At 37.8% G+C, this 25,687-nt stretch overlaps 1 long non-coding RNA gene across 1 annotated transcript; it reads right to left on the bottom strand.

Annotated features, from left to right (window-relative positions):
• Positions 1-234: 234 nt before the first annotated feature.
• LOC127966320 (uncharacterized) lies at positions 235-2,654 on the bottom strand. Its single transcript, XR_008155586.1, has 3 exons — positions 2,411-2,654; positions 1,586-1,685; positions 235-589 (listed from the first exon to the last, which is right to left on the bottom strand). It is a non-coding gene; the product is annotated as an uncharacterized LOC127966320 (long non-coding RNA).
• Positions 2,655-25,687: the final 23,033 nt, after the last annotated feature.

The raw sequence follows: 25,687 nt of genomic DNA, 5'->3' as shown, positions 1-25,687 counted from the left end.
ATGAATGAACAAATAAATACATAAAGCATAATAAACATGCATATTTTTGTAAGGATCTTCCATTATTTATTTATATGTCAAACTCATTTAAAGACAACATGCCCAAATTACTACACTGCATCCTCTGTCACCAAGCTCGTTTTTGCCACCATAAAGAATAAAAAGCCAGTTATGTTGTAAACATTAACTATTTTCAGTATGCAAATGAAAATGCTTTTATTAAAAAACAAAACAGTAAATACAGTATGTCTTTCAGAGAACACTGGAAAAAGTGTTGTGACCAAAATGTTATACAACACAATGTAAATGTTTCAAACTCACAAAAAAACACCATGAAGACATGCATGTCAAGTGTGCAATATATTTTTAAAATGGAGCGCTATTTTTAACTATTGTTTTCATCACTGGTTCTGTAATGTATTCATTATGAGCTTATAATTAAAACAAAGTTACATCTTCTGCAAAAATCAAACCACTGCAAAGTCTAATCACTGATCCAGGGACCATATCTGTGTGTGTGGGTGACAAAGAGTTAACGAGGTGAGTCCTTGTGCATGATGGAGAATTACAGCGTTATCCTCAAACAATCCTGTAAGACAGAAAGGAAGGAAATATTAAATTACATTCAACTTATACATTACACTGTGTTTTGTTTAGACCATAAAAGCAGCCTCTGTAAAGATGCTGTATAATTAAATGTTAAATGCATGCATTATTGAATACAAGTAATTAATAGCAAGCTATAGTCATATGAATTCTTTTGATAGTGTCAGATGAGACCGTCCTGGGGCTTGTACAATATCATACAAGTGTTAAACTGGATTATTAAGACTGTGATGTGCGACTGTGTTTAGGGATCATTTTTAAGACTTTGACCCTGTCCAGATACCCACACTTGCAGTCTTGGCCACTTGAGAGTGTGTGTACGTGACAGTGTGTGAACGAGACTGTCCCCGGTCTTAATAATGCCAAAGCACAGTGTCCTTAACACACACTAAACCTCTCCAATAATGCTCCGGAGAGCTATACAAAGCTTAGTGTATCCCATCATGCATCATGTTTTGGAATAAATCGTCAGACTTTTTGCCGAGATCTCACAAGAGGTCATGGGAAGCTGTCCAATGTACAGTATGTGAAATATTGATAATTAGATATTAAAAATCTCTGTAAACACATAAGTGTCCCATAAGGCAGTGGCTCCCAATCCTGGTCCTGGAGAACCCAAACACTGCACATTTGAGATGTCTCCCTGATCAAACACACCTGATTCAACTCATCAGCTCATCAGTGAAGACTCCAAGGCAGATAAGAGAGACGCCAAAACCGTGCAGTGCTGGGGTTCTCCAGGATCAGGATTGGGAAACACAGTCATCAGGTCATGAAAAGTTCGACACACACTTGTGGTCATCATGCTCACTCGAACACTAGGCCAAATACAGGAAAGACTTCAAATAAGTAATCAAGTGGTCAAGTGCAAAGATGGCAAGTGTGGGTATTTGGACAGTGCAACAGTTTAAGAAACAACAAATGCTGTACAAATTATAACAGCAGGAATGTTTGATAAAAGGGACAAACTATCACATACTGCTGCAAATATCTGCCTCCGCAGCTTTCTGTCTTCTCCATTTCTGAAGGAATCCCTCTCCAGAAACACCACTGGGCTGACTGCCTTTACGTCTTTTCAGCTAAAAAATAAAAATAAAAATAATAAAAAGGGGAGAGTAAATAAAATTGAATTATATAAAGAATGTTAATAATGATCTGTGAGCAAAATATTTAGATATAATAAATATATATAAATATATATATATAAATATAAACTGATATGAATGAACTGCAAAATGGAAAAATGCATGTTTTATTATTTATTTTTAATTTGATTTTTTTTTGGGGGGGGGGATTTACATTAAAAGGTATTAAAAGCATGGTACAGAACATATGATTACTGTGATATCTGTCATATAAAAGCACATAAAAACACTAACATTACAGTGATACAAACATAGCTGGTTTGGTGATTATTGTATTGTTGTATTGATTATTAATATACCATAGTAAAACTACAGTTACTAATGTCCTGTTTACTGTGTTTTAACTTCACATTTCATTTATTACTATTGTAAGTGTCGTGATTACCATGATTTTACTACAAATACAACTTACATCATTAATCCTGAAATTAATAATGATATAAAACGGATTGAAGGTCTATGGCACGTCAGGTGACAGATAGAGTTTAATCAGACTAATTAGCAGCTGTGTTCATTTATTTAAACGCAATGAAACTCAAAGACAGCCGCGGATGACCGATATAATACAACGATTAAACATATGGCACTAATCTGATTAATAAATAAGACAGAATACATTTTATAAAAGGCATTAAAAGAGCGTATATACGACTACTCACCCAAACTGTGGAACTGATAGCAAGTATCGCGATGTGTGCTGAATGAGACTTCTTGAACGTGATTTCATAGCGATAAACATCTCATGTCCTCGTGTCGAATTCTGACGCCAAAAGTTTCCCATTGAAAGCAATGAAGGTCGTAGTGCTTCGATATTCGACGCCGAGAGGCACATTTGGCGTCATAAAAGTGACGCTAGGGGCGCTTGACCATGCTTCAGTTTTTGACGCCTTTGGAGTGAGAATGGGTTGTCTATAAAACATCCTTCATGCTTTTAATGTGAAACTAGACAGAACTTCTTCTCAAACCTTATAAACAGTAACTTAAAAAACACTCATACTCTTTTTGCCACTGTTGAGAGACTGACAAACCCCCCCAAGTCAGATTCCCAGTGAAATGCTCTCAGACTGCATATGCAATGAGTTTGTATCCTTCTTTTCTGAGAAGATCATCAATATCAGGAAGGCCATTGGCACATTCCCCTTATTATATTAAATTCATTGTGTCATAGATTAATTAATTTAGGAGATTTCACATGATTTATTTAGGCAGATTACATTAAAAAATCCATCTTGAAAAACTACTCAAAATATTATGTGTAATATTGTTACCTATATTGTTAGCTTATTAGATTCTTTACAGTGTGTGAGAGGCAGCTTTAGTGTTCATTCAAGCCTAAATATTTTCACATTTCACAAATCAGTTTGACCCCTGCTCTGGGAGTTGATGATCAGGTCCCCATTAGATGACAGTCTGACAGCTGCTGTGAAATGACAGATATATCAGTGAGGCGCTATGATGCTATTTTGGGCATTGGTTTGCACTGTTGTCTAAAACATTGCTGCTTACAGATATCTGACTTCCTGATTTCAGTTCCTGACTCATGGCTGGTCCAACAAAAGTTGTTAAACATCTTTCAGTTTGTACATTAAGTCATGATTTATGACTGGTCATATTTCTTTTATTTGCTTTTATAATGTTCATTTTTTCCCCTTGTTTTGATTTAATTAAAACAAGGGAACAAATTAACATTATAAAAGCAAGGGAACAAATTAGTGTGTACAAATTCTTAATCTGTGCCCATGATTATCTAAAATGAAGGAATTTAGTTTAGAAAACAAGGGAACAAATTCTTAATTTGTGGGAATAGATTCTTAATTTGTGTATAAATGTATTATTGTCTGCATGATGTGTGGGTCTCTGTAAGCTTCATCAGTGTTTTCTCAGGTAAAGATATCTCCAAGTCTAAGCCAAGAATCAACAGAAGCACAATTGAAATACGATTTTAAATAAATAAATAAATAAATAAATAAATAAATAAATAAATGGACGACTGGACGAGAAACATATGGTCGGAAATAAGATTAAATGTCGCCATCTAGTGGTTTTCAGTTAAAATGCACTGAAAGGACTTCTACAAAAAATCTCTACAAGTAATACTTGAGTTATATGTCATGTTTGTACTGGATATGTTTGAATTCAAATCTCTGCTTGCTAAATATAATACGAGACGTGAGGTCAGTATTATACCTACAGTATTTGCTCATTTTCATGTGGAGCAGATTGGGGTTAGTTGTCAAAGGCTTTTTCACTTCCATTAATATTTATCACTTTTATTTTTTTAGATGGTTATGTGTTCTGTGTAACAATATCAAATTCAGAATACACACAAAAAAGTTCAAAATACACACAAAAATATTAAGACAGCTTGGTTGTGGAAGTCTGAAATGAATATATTAAACCAATGCTAGAGAAGAAGACACCAACTTTGGCTCAAAAGTAGAACTGCATACCCTTTTTTTTAACCATTTAAAGATATGACAGAGAATAGTAAGAGTCTGTAACATGATCAAAACTACTGAAAATAAAACTGCAATTTAAATTCACTGTAAAGTACAGCGGTAAAGTAAACCACAAGAAATACAAAACATGCGGCATGTAACAAAGGAAGCCATTTTGAGATCAAGTCTTGTGACAACTTCCCCATGACACATAGCCAGTTTCATTTTAAGTGTCATCGGCTGAAATGGCGGATAGTTTCTCATTTGGTTGTTTGTACACCTCTGAATAAACTGTTTGGTCTGTTTCAGGGGGGATTGTAGGTTTTTTGTGTTGTCCTAATGTCCAGTAGACTGTGATGGGTCGATCATTTCCTGTTTTCTCTCGTGTCTGGTCTTCAGCCTAATGAAATGCATCATTTTTTAATCCCTCACTGAGAAAAAATTAATTAAAAAAAAAAAAAAAAAATTATGCATAATTCAGTGTGTTACTTGCCATTCATTTTTAATTGCTTGTGAAATTGAGAAAGAACACGTGAATCGAGCAAGAAAACAAAAGTACAAAAACACTGCACAGTTACCCAGGTACATCAACAGTTTCATCCACAGAAACATCTCTGTGCGTTTCCCTGAAAATAATTGCACACCTTTTAGAACGTTCGTCAGCCAATCAGATTCAAGTGTTAAATGGCCCCGTAGTATAACTTTATACAAGGTGCTCTTTCTAAAACTATGCATGATGTTTTCATTCACTTAAAGCTATTACACACTGCATGGGAGCTATATTTTCAAAAATCCATAATAGGGGCACTTTAATATGGTCCCAGTTCAGCAATAGATATATGAATACACAATATTGTGATGCACTTTGTTCCTGTGTGTTTTAGCATTGGTCTAATTTGAAAATGAAGCACTGACATGCTTTTGAAAATAAAAAGATTGTCCAGTGCTGTGAAATTACTTGTCATCGGGGGCACTGATAAGAGGAGAGAACTGAACCTCATGGCCCAAGCGTGAGGAAAGCTCGGTTTATGGTATGGGAGGGGGTCAGAGGATGTATTTACTTGTATAATATACTTATTATTTTCTTGCAATTGAAGTCCTGTGGCAAAACATGTTGAAAATTGCATTTTAGATCATATATGGAGTGTTGACTTTTAGTGCCACATGGACCAGTTATCGGTGGGATATTTTGCTATTAAAATTATCATGCCAGAGAAATGGCATGGGATCTTTGTCTGGTCTCTCATTATCTGGTAATCAGGTTTTCCTATTTAAAAAAACTCTTATTATCTGAAAAATCTATCTAAAAGTTGAGTAGAATACAGGTGGGCATGCAGCCTCTGGGCTTACCTATAAATGTAAAAAAAAAAAAGCCTGGTAACCAAACATTAGGAATAAAAACTTTAAGAGAGAATTTTAAAACTGCCCGTCAATTTAGTGATTTGTCACCATAAGAAATCATTAATCCAAGACATATTCACATTAGTAAAACGATTAGATTTCGTACCTGTGATGTGCATAGAAAGAACTAAGGTCAACTCCATTGAAGCTCACAAATATGGAGCCAAAAGAGTCTCAATAAAGATAAATGCACACACTACATTCACACATGCACACACATAATTCATAAATACACACACAGGAAACACAAATGCGCACAAAATTCACAAATGCACACACAAAATTGAAAAAGCACAGAAAATTCACAGAAGATAGACAGTAAAAGAAATGGACACAGCGAACCCATTGGAACTCAATTGAGACAAGTGAAGCCCATTTTTTAGCGTTATTTAGCACTTCCGTTTCTGACGCGCAGACTCAAACTAAACTTGAAGAGGTCAGCAACCTGTCTGACAGATGTAAATCTTCTAGTAGCTGTCCGGTCGACTTCCTTGCCGCCTGCTGGCCACCCCCATGCTGAAAAAAAAAGAAGAAATATGATTTTACACGCGAGCGCCAAAAGCAGAACTAATGTGATGCAACGTTCTACACGGGTAAATTAGTGCAGCGCACCCAAACACTTAGGAACTTAATCATATTCAGGGATGCAAACATCGTGCTTTTCGGCACCTCCCGTTTTTTTCCACATCAGTTTGGGTGACTTAGGTCCGATTATAATTTCTCAAAGTCATCTGAAGCAATTCCATAGCTTAATGTTATGGACAGAAAACTATTTACATCATTAAATAAAAGTTTACGGAAACCTTGTTTTCCCTCCTCTGCGGCTGTTAATCATTCTCCATTCAGTATTCAAATAGCGCGCACCTCGTCCATTTACAGCAGTATCCAGACACGTAGAACAATTTAGTCTCTTTTAACTTTAATTTTCATAGACACTAGTCCATATCGATATTTGTATTACAGAAATGATTAGATATGTCTAACATGTTAAAGCAAAAACTGTGGCAAAATGATCATTTAAATGCTATTTTTCTTAATTGCATTAACACTCACAGTCAAGACACTTACGATTGCATTTTCATTCGGTGTCCCGCAATGAATGTAGCAAAATTCAATGTGCACATTGAAAATGCATTCCGAGCCGATCACGTGTCCCCGCCCTCGCGCCATGTCAATCATTGTGTGAACAATGTGGCTTGCAGAAGGTCAGAGACTCAAATCTCAAGAAGAGGATTCAATCAAGTGAGACAACATGGACAAGACAGTTGGTCCGTGTATGTTTTGATCATTTCGGTTTATGGCTTCAATATTTCATTCGCACTTGTGGGTGGAGCTGAAACGCTGCTTTCATCTGATTGGTCGAATCGGATCGGTTTTCATCTGACAGCCTTCAGCTCGGTCTTGACATTCTTTCAGGCAGAATAAGAGTCAGTGCGAGTGAAGCACTGAAATGTCTGAAACTACGCTCACTGTTAATTAGCATAATATTTGAATCAGATGTAGCTGGGCACATAATTCATGCTACTGAGACCTGCAAATTATTTCTAGGTTGTAGTATTGTATGAATATTGTCCCACTGATAAATACAGTGCAAATAGTTCTGTCCCTTTGGATAACAAAATAAATCTTCTAAGTGGCTGTGCGTGCAAACTGCCATCGTTAATCTTGCAGAGACGGCGAGCTTGAGCGGGGAGTTCTTTGGTGTGAGTGAGCAGGAGTAAGTATTCTGATTAATTATTTTGTATATTATTTTAAAATGTAACGCCAGTACGCCATATTAAGTTAATTGCCTGCGAGCTTCTCCTCCTGTCTGTACGGTAATGCGACAGAGAGACGAGTGGTTATGACGCAATCGTTAGCCTATTTTTTTTACAAAAACTGTTTATACGGGGCCATAATGTAACATAGAAGGTAATGGAGCCCTTTATACATTGTCGTCTATCTTTAGAAATAAATAATGGACAAACGGAGTCTTTAAACACCTCAGATATAAAGTTATTCGCTGTCAAAGTGACGCCAAAATGAATGGGAGTCAATGGGAATGCTAACGCAAGTGAAGTTCTGCTAAAAGATGGCAGCCCCCACCCGACTTCAACTTCCGGTCGAGTACCTTGCCCCCTGATTTCAATTGGCGCCAATGCAATGGTTTCCCCCACGGGCTAAATTCACATCATGTGACGGGGCGTTCCCAGACCAACCGTCTGTATCCATTCATGGTAAAACTCTCTCCAATATTATATAGTCACATTATAATGCTTGATCTGTAGATAAAAAGGCTGAGGATTTGCATAAAATGACTTTATTTTGTGTATTTGTATTTTATGTTTGTTGCTGTTTTTAAAAGACTCGCTTGTGCCTGTTAGATCACACACGTTTTAAAAGCCGTAAACTTTTAAAATCACTTTGTGAGCTCAGTTTTGAAGCGTTTCATATTATCTTTGTTTTGCGCACTGAAAGATTATTAAAAGCTTATTATATTTTTAGCCTGCACAATACATTTAAAATAAGCATAATTTAATTCTATATTATTTCTGTGTAGTGTAGTGAAAGCATTATAAAGATATACACTTCTGAATTCTTGACGTTCATATATAAATATTAAATTGTGAAATGTATGATTGCCTGATTTAATTTTATAAGAGTACTAATAGTAATTTGTTTTTATTAACATGTTTAGATTGTGTACAATTACTGTGTAGATTTTCAATTACTGTTTTTCAAGAATTACTTTTTTTGTATTTATTTGCATTTTTAAATATTTATTTATTTTATTTATTCTGCTGAAAGACCGCAACGCTGCCTTCAGGTCAGATGACGCTCAGGCCTACAGTAAATCCAGGGCTAACCTGAAAAGGGGCATCAAAAAGGCCAAGTACTGCTACAAGCTGAAGGTAGAGGAACACTTTTCCAACTCTGACCCCCGATGCATGTGGCAGGGCATCCAGATCATCAGTGACTACAAGTCAAGCAACTCCACACCAACAGTCACGGACGTCTCCTTCCTTAACGAGCTAAATTACTTTTATGCTCGCTTCAACAGCGACAGCAAGGAGACGGCCACCAAAATCTCACCCTCAGCAGACCACCAACCGGCCACCAAAACTCACCCCCTCAGATGTCCACACTGCACTGAGCCGGATCAACGCACGCAAGGCTGCTGGCCCGGATGGCATTCCTGGACGTGTGCTTAGGGCATGTGCAGAGCAGCTTGCAGGGGTCTTCACAGACATTTTCAACCTGTCCCTCACCCAAGCAACTGTGCCAACATGTTTTAAGTCCACATCCATTGTGCCAGTACCGAAACACTCCTCCCCAACGTGCCTGAATGACTATCGCCCCGTAGCACTCACACCCGTCATTATGAAGTGCTTCGAGCGACTGGTCCTAGCACACCTCAAAGACTGCCTCCCACCCACACTGGACCCACACCAATTTGCCTATCGCAGAAATAGGAGCACAGAGGATGCAGTATGCACAGTGCTGCACTCACACACCTGGACAATAACAACACGTATGTTAGGATGTTGTTTGTTGACTTCAGTTCAGCATTTAACACCGTCATTCCCTCCAAGCTGACCACAAAACTTAACACCTCACTCTGCAACTGGATTATGGACTTTCTGACCAACAGGCCTCAGCATGTTCGGTCAGGCCACACCCACTCCACCACCATCACACTTAACACTGGCGTACCACAGGGTTGTGTGCTGAGCCCATTCCTCTACTCCCTTTACACCCACGACTGCAAGCCTGTGCATGGATCCAACTCCATCATTAAGTTTGCAGATGACACCACGGTGATTGGCCTCATCAGTGACAACGATGAGACTGCCTACAGGGAAGAGGTACAGCACCTGGCCACATGGTGCGCTGACAATAATCTGCTCCTTAACACCAATAAGACCAAGGAGCTCATTGTGGACTTCAGGAAGAAGAATGGAAGCACGCATGACCCCATCCACATTAACGGGCTGGCTGTAGAACGTGTTTCCAGCTTCAAGTTCCTGGGAACCACCATCTCGGAGGAACTGTCCTGGGCCACAAACACCTCCAGCCTGGTCAAGAAGGCTCACCAGCGCCTTTTCTTCCTCAGGACGCTGAAGAAGAACCAGTTGTCTTCATCCATCCTGGTGAACTTCTACCGGTGTGCGATCGAGAGCATCCTGACCAGTTGCATCACAGTCTGGTATGGGAACTGCTCAGTGGCTGACCGCAAGGCACTGCAGAGGGTGGTGAAAACTGCCCAGCGCATCACAGGGACACCACTTCCTGCTCTTGAGGACATCCAGAGGAAACGCTGTCTACGTCGAGCTCGCGGCATTCTCAAGGACTCCTCTCACCCTGACCACGGACTGCTTAACCTCCTCCCCTCCGGGAGGCGTTTCAGGAGCCTCCGAACAAGGACCACAAGATTCAGGAACAGCTTTTTCCCTAAAGCTGTCTCCTTGCTGAACTCTGCCCTCTGACACCCCTCAATACCCCCCACACCACACACATAGACTCCTCCCCCTCTTCAACACTCTGATTTATTTATTTATTCACAACAAGCAAAAAACAGTAACTTGTTATTACTTGCACTACTGTCTGTTCATCCAGGAACACTGTATAATCCATTTGCACATTGAAATATTTTCTATGCACTTTACTGTCCATTGCAATACTGTAAATTATGTTCATAGTTCTGCCTATAGTGTACATACACTTTTACATAGCCCATCTGTATAGTATGTTCATAGTACACCTATCTGTATATTGTGCTTATAGTATTTAATATCTGTAAATTATGTCCATAATACTTACCTGTATAGTTATTGTACATATTATAGACCTTTATTCTGTACTTACTGCTTATTGCACTTCTGGTTAGATGCTAACTGCATTTCGTTGCCTTGTACCTACATGTGCAGTGACAATAAAGTTGAATCTAATCTAATCTAATCTAATTACATTTAAATAAAATATGTTGCCATTTTTAATGTGCCCCTCTGGTTAAACACTGGCCCCTCCTTGGCCCCCCTAGTTACATTTGTCTAGAGCCGCCACTGAATATAGCTGACTTTTGAGCTCACGTGAAATTCCACCCTAAAGAGTCACAAAGTCAAAATGGAGAAGAGCTGCATAACAAAGTCAAACAAAATTAAATAACTTTAACATTGTACTAGGTAAATGAAAATGTTTTTGTTCCAGAGGGTCTATGCGTAGTGTTCCACTTCATTATTCACCCTTCATCTCACTTCTTTAATACTTATATATATCCTGTTTGTAGTCAGTCACATCACAAAACATCTATACTTTAAGGACCCCAAATGCAAGTAATGTACAAAGGTGTACACAGCTTCAGAATCATAACCTAACCAGCTCATTTTGTGAATATGCTTATAAAATAAAACGCTATAACAGTGAGCAGTTTCAGCGTTCATTCATGACAATGATATCAGACCTACATTTTTTCACGTATAAGCAGTTCTATTTATAGCTATATGTATACATTATAGATCTATCATTAATTTAAGTGTGGACTCTATATAGTTTTATTCTGCTAACAGTTCAAGTCCAGGAATCCTTCTGGTGACTAACTAACAGTTGTTGTGAAACGGCAAACACATCAGAGCAGTTGTATGATAGTCTACTATTATAGCACCAGATTGCCCTACTGCCTAAAACATAGACAACAAAAGGATAAACCCGACTTCCTGTGTAAATCCTGTGACCCATGACTGGTTCAAACTTACAGAAATGTTTTCTTTTGTTAAATCTGGAATGCACATTAAATCATGGTTTCCAAACGACAAAAAAAACACATTTCAAATTCATCTGAGAAGATTTAAATTTAATCTAACAATTTTATTTTTAAAGACAGCAGATGAAACTCACATATAACACATCTAGTCTTTTTTATTCATGAAAAAGACAAAAACATATTAGATACACACTGAAAATGAATAAAAATAATGTAAAAAAAAACTATGCTTTGAATATGCAGTAGATTAATACAGAATGGCTAATAAAGAAAACGTTTTTTTTTAATACAGGAAAAAAGAGAGAGTGACCATTGTAAGTTAAATGTGTGAGGCTTCTGGGTTATTAGCTTTCAATTATTAGGGCCCGAGCACCGATGGTGTGAGGACCCTCTTGGAATTGCTCCGTTTATTATTATTATTAGGGCCCGAGCACCGATGGTGTGAGGACCCTCTTGGAATTGCTCCGTTTATTATTATTATTATTATTATTATTATTAGGGCTCAAGCCTGGAGGGCGAGAGCCCTATTGTTTTCCTTAGGATTATTTTTTTTTTTTTTTTTTTTTATTCTTCTAATTTTTTTCTAAGGTTTCGGGGGCTTTTGGGGTCCTTAACATGCTCAAAAACTCTTGAAAATTGGCACACACCTTGGAACCTGCGGCCATTAGGGCCGGGCAGAGTCTGATACACGGGCGTGGCACAGGGGCTCTACAGCGCCCCCTGTAGTACCAAGGGCCATATATCATGCATACTTGCACGTATACATATGAAACTTGGTACATATATATAACTCATCAAACCAAACAACTTTCACACTGCATGTCATAAGCTCCGCCCAACAGGAAGTTGGCTATTTAGGGTTTTATGAAAAACACATGCTCTGGAATTTGATATACTCCTCTGAGGAACTCCACCCGTTCACCTAAAAACTCGGTGAACACGATCTCAAGACATTGGGGATGCTAAATTGCGAAGAGATTTTTGATATCTCAAACGGTTTGCCCGTGGCGAGGCGTTGAAATTATGGCGAGAAATGAGAAACAGGAAATGTATAATAACATCCACATACATTTGCTGAATTTGATCAAACTTAATTGGTTTGTTCGTTGTATGATACCGATCGTATATATGTGACTTTTAGGAGTCAAAGTTATAGCGCCACCAACTGGCAGCAGGAAGTGAATCATTTTCAGAACGCTTTGAATTCAGCATCTTATTTTTACTTGATTTGCTTCAAACTTCATCAGAATAATGACAAAACACGGCCGAAGACAATCTGTCGTGGGGATATTTATATCTAATATAGTGTTGCCATGGCAACGTGTCAAACTTGAATGTTCTGTTCTGGTGATTTTTAGGCAGATAACTAGCTCAGATTTACATGAAACTCGAAACAGATATCAGTATTAAAGATAGCTAGACCATGGCAAAAGCTTTTAAAAGGGCGTGGAAGAGGCACTCTATAGCGCCACCTTTTGTCAAAAGTGGGGGGATTAGTTTTAGCTACAGACACCAAACTTGGTACATAAATTGTTCTTATCAAGACGGACAACTTTCTAATTCGCAGTCATAAGCTACGACCAACAGGAAGTTGGCTATTTTGACTTGAATATGGATTTTTGGGAATTTTCTTTTGTGAATTAATGCATACTCCTCCCAGGGGAAGTACACTATACACACCAAACTTTGTCTACATTAAGAAAAACCATTGAGGAACTTAAATTGCGAACGGATTTTGGTTAGCTTGAACGGTTTTGTCGTGGTGAATTTTTGAAATGACAGTAAAAAGGGAAACATTAATTGTCTTGTATGTTTAAATTGCAGCTTCCAAACTCTTCAAAGCATTTTTTCATACAAAGATCAAATCATTCTGAGGAAATATGCATAGTTTCACGACTTTACAACACTGTATGGATAACAGAAAATTAAAAAACTGTCAGACTTCTCAACTGACATGATCTCACTCTGGCCACTCTGTCTGTGTGAGGAAAGGGAGGGGGAGAGGGAGGGGGAGTGTGAGGGGGTTGGTGACTGTGACAGTGTGTGTGGACTGTAGGGAGGGGCTGTCTGGCAGAGAGAGAGAGAGAGAGACCTAATCATCCCTTTAATAATCAGGAAAAAAAAAATCTGTATTTTAAATTGTTATTGTTTTTGTTGTTGCTAATGGTGGTGTTTTTTCCTTTCATTACAGGTTAAGAAATCTCTTAGGCCTTATCCTTTTCTGACAGTTTTAGGGATTTAAAAACATCCTAAGAACCCTAATTTGTGCTGCAAATAATAATTTCAAACTCATTTGATACTGACCTATGACAACCTGTGACGTGACATGACATTTATTAATCTCATTGATGTAACAGTAAAACTCTTCAACTGACAGATTAAGCTGCAATGCAAGCAAAACTATTTCACAAATGCTTATAGGTCATTAAAATCATTACAAAACACTAATACATTATTTAAGGATTTGGTAACACTGTAAAATAATGTCTAATTTGTTAACATTAGTATATGCAATGGTAACACTTTATAATAATTGCACTCATTAGCTAAGCATTAGTAAATAGTTCATGATTATAAAGCCTTTTCCCTTAATAATAGTCATTATTAAGCAGTAATACATCTATAAATAAATTGTTCTTGGTTTAAAAGCACATATATTACAAAGGAGATTAAAGTCTCAGTTGTCTTATAAAATAAATAAATAAACACAACCCAGTTTGATTCAGAATTCAGAAATATTTATTTCAAGATGCAATAAAAGGAAACTGTACACTTGAATAGCTTTTATGCGATTCTTGAAGGATTAGCATCACCTCCTCTTGTAAGATGGTTTGAGGAATATATCTTCGAGATTGTACCGCCGCTCCCTATATGCATAGTATGCAGTCTTCGTAGGGCACCAACTCCCAGAGGGGGCACCATCCCAGTTGCTCAAAAAAACAAAAACAAAAAAACATGCGCCATTCTCCCATCCGCGCTCACGACCGCTCACACCTCATGTTTGCGGATGAATGTTCGTAATTGATGGATGGACATCTATGCCTGGGTATAGGACATCAGCAATCCGGCACAGAGAAAAGAAAACTAAAGAAAATAAAACAGGCATAAAGTTGTCTTGACATTGGACTTTCTAGAGTCTCAAATTTAGGGACCGTCTCTAAAGTTACATGTGATATTGATATACACTTTTCTAACGTCAGTAGCATTTGAAGAGAATGACTTACAGTCATAAAAACAACTGTAATTGTTCATCTAGGTGACAGCTATAATGCACAATTAAATTGAATGTTTGATATTTATTACAACAAACTGTAAGTCATATGTAAATTATGCTACTTTTTCACATGGGCTCAAATGCAAATTTGAAGCTCAATAGCATTTGAGAAGAAAGACTTGCAGTCATAAAACAATTGTAATGTGTTCATATAGGTGTCAGCTACAATGCACACCTTATACATTTTTTATAGATATTAAAATAAAGTGTTACTAAAGTTATATATATTGTTCTGTGTATGTGATTTCAAAGTCTAGATTGGTCGGATTAACCCTTTAACTGTCGCATTCCTTAAAACTTGATTGTCAGAGGGTTACTGTAAATGCTTATGCCCGCTGGGCACAGTTATCCTGATGCCACCGGGGTGGCGTTGCACTGATGGCTTGAGCCCGACATCGCTGCTTGCAGCTATATTTAGGGCTCAAGCCCAAAGGGCGAGAGGCCTATTGTTTTCCTTAGGATTATTTTTTATTATTATTATTATTATTATTATTATTTTTTTCCAACGTCTCGGGGGCTTTTGGGGCCCTTAACGTGCTTAAAAAGTCTTGAAAATTGGCACACAGATTGGAACCTGCGGCCATTAGGGCCGGGCAGAGACTGATACACGGGCGTGGCACAGGGGCTCTACAGCGCCCCCTGGAATATGGAGGGCCATATATCATACATTCTTGCTCGTAGACGTATGAAACTCGGTACACATATAAATCTCATCAATCCAAACAACTTTTGTATTGCATATCATAGGCTCCGCCCAACAGGAAGTTGGCTATTTAGGGTTTAGTATTCAAATTTTTCGTCAAAGTTGTGGGGGCTTTTGGGGTCCTTAACATACTCAAAAACTCTTGAAAATTTGCGCACACTTTGGAATCTGTGGCCTTTAGGAGCCTGCAGAGGCTGGGACCCGGGCGTGGCACAGGGGCTCTACGGCGCCCCCTGGAACACAGTCAGAAATGTTGATGTATAGCTCACACATACTTGCACATATTCATATGAAACTCAGTACACATATAGATCTCATCGTGCCGAACAACTTTCATATTGCATGTCATAGGCTCCACCCAACAGGAAGTCAGCTATTTAGAGTTATGTAAAAAGCGCATGCTCTGGAATTTGAAATACTTGTCATAGGTTTTTTTCTCGATTGCCGCCAAACTCGGTCAACATGATCTCAAGACACTGGGGATGAAAAATTGCCAGGGGATTTTTGATATCTCGAACGGTTTGCTCGTGGCGAGGCGTTGAAATTATGGCGAGAAATGAGAAACAGGAAGTGTCTAATACCGTCCACATACATTTCCTGATTTTAATCAAACTTCATCAGATTATTCGTTGTATGATGTCGATCGCATATATGTGACTATTAGGAGTCAAAGTTATAGCGCCACCAACTGGCAGAAGGAAGTGTGTCATTTTCAAAATGATTTGAATTCAGCATCTTATTATTACTCGATTCGCTTCAAACTTCATCAGAATAATGTTAAAACACAGCCGATATAAATCTGCAAGGGGGATATTGATATCTAAAAAATTGTTGGCGTGGCAACATGTCAAACTGGAATACTTCTCAGGTGATTTTGAGGCAAATAACATACTTAGAATTTCACAAAACTCTGAACACACATCAGTATTTCTGATAGGAACTTAAATTGTGAATGGATTTTGGATAGCTTGAATGGTTTTGCCGTGGTGATTTTTTTAAATGACCTTACAAAGGGAATCATTATTGTATTTTTAAATTGCAGCTTCCAAACACGTCAAATAATTTTTTCATACAGATGAAAAAGTCATTCTGAGGAAATATGCATAGTTTCACGACTTTACAACACTGTATGGATAACAGAAAATTAAAAAACTGTCAGACATCTCATCTCACTCTGTCCCTCTGTTTGAGTGTATGTGCTTCAGACTTCCATTGTCTGAGAGAAATTGCGCCCCTACAGGTTCAATTCCCGAACTTTTACTTTCACTTTTAAATCGGTTAAAAATACAAATAAATACTTAGATTTAATTCACACTGACAAGCTAAACCAACATATCTGATTATTACCGGTTCAGGGCTCATGGATAAATTATTTCTGGCCAGAGATACGTGAGAAATAGGAGAGATGAATCACCGCTGTGATCACGAGCGTCTGGAGTAAAGAGCTCAGAGAAAACGAATTTATTCCTGTTTTAAAGCTTTTAAAAATAAATTATTACAGCGATATCACACAATCAACCAATTAGAACACACCAAGAGCTAAATTCAGATGTTTTTGAACTGTTTGTGTGAAAATGAAATATTTGTGGCTGCCTATCTGAAATCACCGCTCCGATCAGCGCGTACAGTGTCCAGCTCAAAACAAACGAATTTATTCTTGTTTAAGAGCTTTTTTAAATAAAATATTACCACAAATGCACACAATAAACCCATTGTAACACTACAAGAGCTAAATGCAGGTGTTTGTGACCCGTTTAAGTGTGCAAGACTATTTGAAAGCGCGACTGGCAGAATAACATATCTCTCGAGCTGCAGGTTTCTGTCTTTCGTCGTACGAACGAACACATCACGGACAAGATTATTTCAAAATACATAATAGCTTGGCGAATATAAACGAAAACAGCCACGTGAACATAAACTGGATCTACTGGATTTGAATATTAAAGTGACCACATTTACCACTTGCTTCTGTCTTCAATTTTAATCTATATAAAAAAGGAAACTCATTCGACTTGGCTGCTTTTTTAATGTGTGCGTATTTATTTATTTACCTTTTTATACATTTTGTATAATTTCATAGTTTGTGTATTACAATTATAAAAACAAAAATAAATTTAGCCACTCACATAGAAATAGCTTAGGCCTTAACCTTTTTCTGACAGTTTTAGGGATTTTTAAAAATCCTAAAAAAAAACTTATTTGTGCTGCAAATAATAATTTCAAACTCATTTGATACTGACCTATGACATCCTGTGACATTATATTTATTTGAATTGACATAATCTCATAGATGTAACAGTAAATCTGTTCAGCTCACAGATCAATACTAAGCTGTAATGCAAGCAGAACTTTCACAAATGCTTATGAGTCATTTAAGGATTTGATAACACTGTAAAATAATGTCTAATTTGTTAACATTAGCAAATTCATTGATAACACTTTATAATAACTGCACTCATTAGTAAATAGTCAGTTCATGCTTTATAAAGCCTTGTCCCAATATTAATAGTCAGTAGTAAGCAGTTTATAAATACAGCTATAAATAGCTTGTCCTTGGTTTATAAGCACATTTATTAAAAAGGAGAGTAAAGGGTCAGTTATCTTCCTATGAAAAATAAAAGATAAAAATAAACAAACAACAACAACACAGATTGATACAGAACTCAGAAATTTTATTGTGGATTTATGATAAAATCAGCCTGTAAATGAATTCATACTCCTCCTCATACTACTCCATACTCCTTTTTCAACATGATGCCAATATACTGAGATGTTAAATTGTGAATGGGTTTAGGATAGCTTAAATGGTGTTGCCATAGAGATTTATTAAAGTAACATAAAAAATACAATAGTTATTTTACTATATCTTTAAAATTTTTCATTCTAACTCTTCATAATTTTTTATATAAGTAGAAGTCCTCATTTGAAGGAAGCACAGTAAGTTTCATAGCTTTATCATTTTCAAGAGCCAGCATAAAATTAAAACTATCATAACTTATAAATCAAGCTTGCAATTCTTAGTACCTATAATGGCCACCAGAGGGAGCTATAGGATTACTTTTAAATAATTATTGGAGAAACGAGTATGATTTAAATAATTTATAGAAATCTTTCAAATAAAATAATATGTATTTTAGGAATTTTACTGATAAAATGACCCTCACTTAATTAGAATAACAAGCTGAAGTATTGTGAACTGTATATTAAGAATAATTCTTAATAGGCTTTATGGACAGATACGTTTTAAGTGACTCTTGAAGGTTCAGCACCACATCCTCTTTTACCACTGTTTAAAGAATTAATCTTACAGAACAGGTGTGAATGAATTTTGGATAGCTTGAATGGTTTTGTCGTGGTGATTTTTGAAATAATAGTAAAAAAGGAACCAGTAAAAAAAAGTGCAGCTTCTAAACACTTCAAAAAAATGTACACATAGAAGACAAGTCATTCTGAGGAAATATGCATAGTTTCATGACTATACAACATTATATGGATGACAGAAAATTAAAAAACATACATCTGATGTCACTCTGTCCCTCTGTCACTGTGTGTGTGTGTTTGTGTGTGTTTTAAGTGAATTAGGTGTGAAACTATCAGTGAGCATTTAATCTCCAGCGCCAACATTTTACAGAACTGCCACTTTCCTGGAGTCTCAGAATTACAATGTGTCAGGTTCTGAGAGATCTAAGATTCCAAAAAAATATTTAATTAGAATATCATGAAGTATTGTGAAATACTATATATTAAGACTTTATATATAGGCTTAATGAACAGATTAGACTGACTCGTGAAGGACCAGCACCACCTCCTCTTGTTTGATGGTTTGAGGAATATATCTTCCAGAATCCGGGATTAAGATTTAGGAGCTCATTTTTATTCCACCTCCTTTCCTGAAAGTCTGTCTTGCAGAATTGACTAAAAATTAATCTTCACATTAATTCCTAATTCTTTTGCAATTCTTTTGTCAGTTCTTCTTGACCTGTTTTTCTCTTCCAGCTTTCCTGGACTATTGTATAGCACTCATAAATGATTAAATAAAAAATAATGGTAGTTATTAAGATTGATATGGTTTGGAATTGGTAAAATGTGCTTGGAAAAAAATCACAATAAAACAATGTTTTAATGTTTAAGTTTGGAATATTAACTGACATGAATGAATGCTGTATATAAATATTGTTCATGTTAACATAATGTTTATAAATGAAATCTTATTGTAAAGTGTTACTAAAGTTATATATATATATATATATATTGTTCTGTGAATGTGATTTTAAAGTCTAGATGATTCGGATTAACCCTTTAACTGCCATATCAAGTTCAAGTTCAGGTTCAATTTATTTGTATAGCGCATTTACAACAGCCTCCTGGCTGACCAAAGTGCTTTAACATAAGAGCAAGAATATTACACATACATAAAAATAGACCAGACAAAAAATTTAAAACCACCCATTTCAAAATGTAGCATAACACAGTAGTCAGTACACTAAGGAAAATAAAAAAGTTTTTAGCAAAGATTTAAAAATAGACAAGGAAGGGGCCAGTCTGATCTCTAAAGGCAGGGTATTCCAGAGTCGTGGCCCAGCCACTGCAAATGCACGCTCCCCTCTACGCTCCCCTCTATCCTTTAAAACCTCACTGCCAGAGGGATATTGTGAATGCATGTGCCCGCTGGGCACAGTTTACCTGATGCCACCGGGGTGGTGATGGCATTGGTGGCTTGAGCCCGCCATCGCTGCTTGCAGCTATATTTATTATTATTATTCTTCTTCTCCAAAATGAATCGCATTTTTGAGGGCCTAAACATGCTCGAAAAGTCATGAAACTTTGCACACACCTCAGAACTGGCGAAAATTTACGTCTGATATGGGTTTCAGAAGTGGGTGTGGCAAAATGGCTCAACAGCGCCACCTATACACGTTCAACGGTGTGCGCCTCGAGCTACTTTTCATGTACATGTATGAAAATCGGTATACACATGTAACTCTCCAATACCTACAAAAAAGTCTCTTGGAGCAAAATCCGAAACCCAAAAGAAAGTCGGTTATTACTAATATTATGAGCAAATTTTGTGTCATTTTTGTCATTTCCATGCGTTGTATTTTAACGAACTCCTCCTAGAGATTCATTCAGATCAACACCAAATTTGGTATGCCTAATCTGAAGGCCTTTGCGATGTTAAATTGCGAAGCTTTTGAGTTTTCGTTAATGGGCGTGTCCGTGGTGGCCAGGCAAATTTCGATGATTCGCCATGAAACAGGAAGTTGCTATAACTCAGACATACAATGACCAATCTGCCCCAAACTTCACATGTTTGATGAGACTCCTGACCTGAACAGATTGACATGCCCATATTCAGTTATAGTCATAGCGCCACCTATTGGCAACAGGAAGTGACATATTTTACACTGCGATGAACTACTCCTAGAAATTTTATGAAATCAATGTATTTTTTGTGGTCAGTCTAATCTAAAGGCCTGTGCGATGTTAAGTTGTGAAGATCTTGAGTTTTCGTTAAAAGGCGTGTCCATGGCGCCGTCACGAAGTTTGATGTCTCGCCATGGGAATAAAATATGTTATAACTCAGGCATAAAATGTCCGATCTTCCCCAAACTGCACATGTGTGATAAGAGTCCTGGCCTGAACACATCTGAAGGCCAAAATTCCAACAGGTGTGGCAAAATGGCTCGATAGCGCCACCTATACACTTTCAAAAGAGTGCGCCTCGAGCTATGTTTCACGTACATGTACAAAAATCGGTATACACATGTAACACACCAATACCTACAAAAAAGTCTCTTGGTACGAAATCCAAATCCCAACAGGAAGTCGGTTATTTAGAATTTTCTCTGCAAAACTGGCGTTGTTTTTGCCATTTTCAGGGGTTGTACTTTAACGAACTCCTCCTAGAGATTTATTCAGATCAACACCAAACCTGGTCAGTGTAATCTTAAGCCATTTGCGATGTTAAATTGCGAAGATCTTTAGATTTCGTTAAAGGGCGTGTCCATGGCGGCCTGACAAATTTCGATGTTTCGCCATGAAAAAGGAAGTTGCTGTAACTCAGACATACAATGTCCAATCTGCCCCAAACTTCACATGTTAGATAAAACTTCTGCCCTTAACAGATCTCCATGCCCACATTCAGTTATAGTCATAGCGCCACCTATTGGCAACAGGAAGTGACATGTTTTACGCTGCGACAAACTACTCCTATAATTTTTTTGAGATTAACATATATTTTGTGGTCAGTGTAATCTAAAGGCCTGTGCAATGTCAACTTTTGGAGATCTTGAGTTTTTGTTAAAGGGCGTTTCCATGGCGCCATGACAAAATTTGATGTCTTGCCACAGCAAGAGAAGTTGTTGTAACTCAAGCATAAAATGTTCAATCTTCCCCAAACTTCACATGTTTGATAAGAGTCCTGGCCTGAACACATCTGAAGGCCAATATTCCATTATAATGATAGCGCCACCTGCTGGCAACGGTAAGATTGGCACATATATGGGATATACTTTGATATATTCCACTTATATTTAGGACATTAAATGCATATTTCTCAACGTTCGCCTTTTTACTAAAGCCACACGATGGCGGTGAGCCCGGGTGCGAGGGCCCGTTCATCGCTGCTTGCAGCTTTAATTATTATTAGGGCCCGAGCACCGATGGTGTGAGGACCCTATTGGAATTGCTCCGTTTATTATTATTATTATTCCGCTTCTCCAAAATGAATCGCATTTTTGAGGGCCTAAACATGCTCAAAAAGTCACCAAATTTTGCACACGCCTCCGAACTGGCGAAAATTTACGTCTGATATGGGTTTCAGAAGTGGGCGTGGTAAAATGGCTCGACAGCGCCACCTATGCACGTTCAGCGGTGTGCGCCTCGAGCTACATTTCACGTACATGTATGAAAATCGGTACACACATGTAACACATCAATACCTACAAAAAAGACTCTTGGAGCAAAATTCTAAACCCAACAGGAAGTCGGTTATTTTTAATATTATGAGCAAATTTTGTGTCATTTTTGCCATTTCCATGCGTTGTATTTTAACGAACTCCTCCTAGAGATTTCTTCAAATCAACACCAAATTTGGTATGCCTAATCTAAAGGCCTTTGCGATGTTAAATTGCGAAGATTTTGAGTTTTCGTTGAAGGGCGTGTCCGTGGCGGCCTGGCGAATTTCGATGACTCGCCATGAAAAATGAAGTTGCTATAACTCAGACATACAATGTCCAATCTGCCCCAAACTTCACATGTTTGATGAGACTCTGACACAGAATAGATTGACATGCCCATATGCAGTTATAGTCATAGCGCCACCTATTGGCAACAGGAAGTGTCATATTTTATGCTGCGAAGAACTACTCCTAGAAATTTTATGACATCAATGTCTTTTTTGTGGTCAGTCTAATCTAAAGGCCTGTGCGATGTTAAGTTGTGAAGATCTTGAGTTTTCGTTAAAAGGCGTGTCCATGGCGCCATCACGAAGTTCGATGTCTCGCCATGGGATTAAAAGATGTTATAACTCAGGCATAAAATGTCCGATCTTCCCCAAACTGCACATGTGTGATAAGAGTCCTGGCCTGAACACATCTGAAGGCCAAAATTCCATCAGGTGTGGCAAAATGGCTCGATAGCGCCACCTATACACTTTCAACAGAGTGCGCCTCGAGCTATGTTTCACGTACATGTAAAAAAATCGGTATACACATGTAACACAGCAATACCTACAAAAAAGTATCTTGGTACGAAATCCGGATCCCAACAGGAAGTCGGTTATTTTGAATTTTCTCTGCAAAATTGGCGTTGTTTTTGCCATTTTCAGGGGTTGTACTTTAACGAACTCCTCCTAGAGATTTATTCAGATCAACAACAAACTTGGTCAGTGTAATCTTAAGCCCTTTGCGATGTTAAATTGCGAAGATCTTTAGATTTCGTTAAAGGGCGTGTCCATGGCGGCCTGACAAATTTCGATGTTTCTCCATGAAAAAGGAAGTTGCTGTAACTCAGACATACAATGTCCAATCTGCCCCAAACTTCACATGTTAGATAAAACTTCTGCCCTTAACAGATCTATATGCCCACATTCAGTTATAGTCATAGCGCCACCTATTGGCAACAGGAAGTGACATGTTTTACGCTGCGACAAACTACTCCTATAATTTTTTTTGAGATTAACATATATTTTGTGGTCAGTCTAATCTAAAGGCCTGTGCAATGTTAACTTTTGGAGATCTTGAGTTTTTGTTAAAGGGCGTTTCCATGGCGCCATGACAAAATTTGATGTCTTGCCACAGCAAGAGAAGTTGTTGTAACTCAAGCATAAAATGTTCAATCTTCCCCAAACTTCACATGTTTGATAAGAGTCCTGGCCTGAACACATCTGAAGGCCAATATTCCATTATAATGATAGCGCCACCTGCTGGCAACGGTAAGATTGGCACATATATGGGATATACTTTGATATATTCCACTTATATTTATGACATTAAATGCATATTTCTCACCGTTCACGTTTTTACTAAAGCAACTCACTGGTGGTGAGCCCGGGTGCGAGGGCCCGTTCATCGCTGCTTGCAGCTTTAATTAGGGCCCGAGCACCGATGGTGTGAGGACCCTCTTGGAATTGCTCCGTTTATTATTATTATTATTATTATTATTATTCTTCTTCTCTAAGATGAATTGCATTTTTGAGGGCCTAAACATGCTCGAAAAGTCATGAAACTTTGCACACACCTCAGAACTGGCGAAAATTTACGTCTGATATGGGTTTCAGAAGTGGGTGTGGCAAAATGGCTCAACAGCGCCACCTATACACGTTCAACGGTGTGCGCCTCGAGCTACGTTTCATGTACATGTATGAAAATCGGTATACACATGTAACTCTCCAATACCTACAAAAAAGTCTCTTGGAGCAAAATCCGAAACCCAACAGGAAGTCGGTTATTTCTAATATTATGAGCAAATTTTGTGTCATTTTTGTCATTTCCATGCGTTGTATTTTAACGAACTCCTCCTAGAGATTAATTCAGATCAACACCAAATTTGGTATGCCTATTCTAAAGGCCTTTGCGATGTTAAATTGCGAAGCTTTTGAGTTTTCGTTGAAGGGCCTGTGTGTGGCGGCCTGGTGAATTTCGATGATTCGCCATGAAACAGGAAGTTGCTATAACTCAGACATACAATGACCAATCTGCCCCAAACTTCACAAGTTTGATGAGACTCCTGTCCTGAACAGTTTGACATGACCATATTCAGTTATAGTCATAGCGCCACCTATTGGCAACAGGAAGTGACATATTTTAAGCTGCGACAAACTACTCCTAGAAATTTTTGACATCAATGTCTTTTTTGTCGTCAGTCTAATCTAAAGGCCTGTACGATGTTAAATTGAGAAGATCTTGAGTTTTCGTTAAAGGGCGTGTCCATGGCGCCATGTCAAAGTTCGATGTCTCGCCATGGGAGTAGAAGTTGTTGTAACTCAGTCATAAAATATCAGATCTTGCCCAAACTTCAAATGTTTGATAAGAGTACAGACCTGAACACATCAGGAGGCTAATATTCCATTGGGTGTGGCAAAATGGCTCGATAGCGCCACCTATACATTTTCAATGGAGTGCGCCTCGAGCTACATGTCATATACATGTACGAAAATCGGTAAACATATGTAACACACCAATAGCTACAAAAAAGTCTCTTGGTACGAAATCCGAATCCCAACAGGAAGTCGGTTATTTTTAATTTTCCCTGCAAAATTGGTGTTGTTTTTGTCATTTTCAGGGGTTGTATTTTAACGAACTCCTCCTAGAGATTTATTCAGATCAACACCAAACTTGGTCAGTGTAATCTAAAGCCCTTTGCCATGTTAAATTGCGAAGGAATTGAGGTTTCGTTAAAGGGCGTGTCCATGGCGGCCTGACAAATTTCGATGATTCGCCATGAAAAATGATGGTGCTATAACTCACACATACAATGTCCAATCCGCCCCAAACTTCACATTTTTGATAAGACTCTTCACCTGAACAGATCTACATGCCAATATTCAGTAATAGTCATAGCGCCACCTATTGCCAACTGGAAGTGACATATTTTACACTGTGACAAACTACTCCTAGAAATTTTATGACATCAATGTCTTTTTTGTGGTCAGTCTAATCTAAAGACCTGTGTGATGTTTAGTTGTGAAGATCTTGAGTTTTTGTTAAAAGGCATGTCCATGTCTTGCCATGACGAAGTTCGATGTCTCGCCATGGGAATAAAAGATGTTATAACTCAGGCATAAAATGTTCGATCTTGCCCAAACTTCACATGTGTGATAAGGGTCCTGGCTTGAACACATCTGAAGGCCAATATTCCATTATAACGATAGCGCCACCT

The sequence above is a fragment of the Carassius gibelio genome, chromosome B10 (genome assembly GCF_023724105.1).
Source record: "Carassius gibelio isolate Cgi1373 ecotype wild population from Czech Republic chromosome B10, carGib1.2-hapl.c, whole genome shotgun sequence".
Taxonomy (NCBI): domain Eukaryota; kingdom Metazoa; phylum Chordata; class Actinopteri; order Cypriniformes; family Cyprinidae; genus Carassius; species Carassius gibelio.
This window is presented reverse-complemented; position numbering and strand designations above follow the sequence as displayed.